At 41.1% G+C, this 1,895-nt stretch overlaps 1 pseudogene; it reads left to right on the top strand.

Annotated features, from left to right (window-relative positions):
• The first annotated feature begins 283 nt into the window (after window positions 1-283).
• Window positions 284-1,553, top strand: LOC112931603 (large ribosomal subunit protein uL4 pseudogene; annotated as a pseudogene).
• The last annotated feature ends 342 nt before the right edge of the window (window positions 1,554-1,895 follow it).

The raw sequence follows: 1,895 nt of genomic DNA, 5'->3' as shown, positions 1-1,895 counted from the left end.
AAGAAAAATAAACAATAACTCTAACTGAGGGCATTTATTTAAAATAAAACATATCAGAGGGGAGGTGGGGGTAAAATAAGAGAAGGGGATTAAAAGGACACTTACCATGATGAGCACTGAATAGTAGTGTATAGAATTATTGAATCACCATATTGTACACCTGAAGCTAATGTAAGACTTTATGTTAATTATACTGGAATTAAAATTAAAAACCTAATAAAAAGTAAAAATATAGTTTTCATTATAAAACAAAGAGAAGGTGAGGCCCTCTCCTCTCCCCGCAATGGCGTGTGCTTGCCCATTGATATCTGTATACTCCAAAAAGGGGGAATCATCTGGCAAAAATGTTACCTTGCCTGCTGTGTTTAAGGCTCCCATTCGATCCAATATCAGGAACTTTGTTCACACCAACTTGTGCAAAAACAACAGACAGCCATATGCTGTCAGTGAATCAGCAGGTCATCAAACCAGTGCTGAGTCTTGGGGTAATGTCAGAGCTGTGGCTCAAATTCCCAGAGTTTGAGGCAGGGGCCTCACCGTTCTGGCCAGGGTGCTCTTGGAAATATGTGTCGTGGAGGCCACGTGTTTGCACCAACCAAAATCTGATGCCGTTGGCACCACAGAGTGAACACAACACAAAAGCAATATGCCATCTGCTCTGCCTGGCTGCCTCAGCCTCACCAGCACTGGTCAATTCTAAAGGTCATCGTATTGAGGAAGCTCCTGAACTTCCTTTGGTGTTTGAAGATTAAGTTGAAGGCTACTAGAAGACCAAGGAGGCGGTTTTGCTTCTTAAAAAACTTAAAAGCCTGGAATGATATCAAAAAGGTCTATATGCCTCTCAGCGAATGAGAGCTCGCAAAGGCAAAATGAGAAACCATTGTCGTATCCAGCGCAAGGGACACTGCATCATCTACAGTGAAGACAACGGTATCATCAAGGCCTTCAGAAACACCCCTGGAATTACTTTACTTCATGTAAGCAAACTGAACATTCTGAAACTTGCTCCTGGTGGGCATGTGGGTCATTTCTGCATTTGGACTGAAAGTGCTTTCTGCAAGTTAGATGATCTGTATGGCACTTGGCCTAAGGCTGCCTCCCTCAAGAGTAACTACAATCTTCCCATGCATAAGATGCTTAATACAGACCTCAGCAGAATCTTGAAAAGCCCAGAGATCCAAAGAGCCCTCTGAGCACCACCCAAGAAGATTCATCGTAGAGTCCTGAAGAAGAATCCACTGAAGAACCTAAGAATCATGTTGAAGCTAAACCCATATGCAAAGACCATGTGTGGGAACACCATTCTTTGCCAGGCCAAGAATCACAAACTCTGGATGGATAAGGCAGCAGTGGCCTTAGAAGCCAAATGAGATGAGAAGGGGGTACCAGGCAAGAAGCCCATGGTAGGGAAGAAAGGAAAGAAGGCTGTTGGTGTGAAAAAGCTGAAGAAACATTTGGTAGGAAAAAAGGCTGCAGCTACCAAGAAACCAGCAGCTGACAAGAAACCTGCAGAAAAGAAACCTACCAAGGAAGAGAAGAAGCCCACTGCCTAAAACCTTATATTTGTTTATTCCATAAAACTCAATCATTTTGGACAGCTAATTTTAAATAAAGACCTGATCAAAGATAGTGAGAAACAAACAAAACAAAACAAAACAAAAAAAACAGAGAAATATATTAATTCCAGAGGTTTTCTCTGTAATCCATCAGTCTCACCCAAAGGTTCATATAAACCAAAAACTAAAAGATAACCTTGAAACCTATTTTCTTCATCTGCTTCATGCAATCAAACAGCAATTCCTGTTGATTATATGTACAAAATATAACAAATCCAATGGCATCTCTCCTTCTTGCTACACAGGTCTTATAAGAACTTATATTCTTCCAATAACTTC

The sequence above is a fragment of the Vulpes vulpes genome, chromosome 4 (assembly GCF_048418805.1).
Source record: "Vulpes vulpes isolate BD-2025 chromosome 4, VulVul3, whole genome shotgun sequence".
NCBI classification, from domain to species: domain Eukaryota; kingdom Metazoa; phylum Chordata; class Mammalia; order Carnivora; family Canidae; genus Vulpes; species Vulpes vulpes.
Note: the sequence above shows the minus strand (reverse complement) of the source record. Positions and strands in the feature narration are given on the sequence as shown.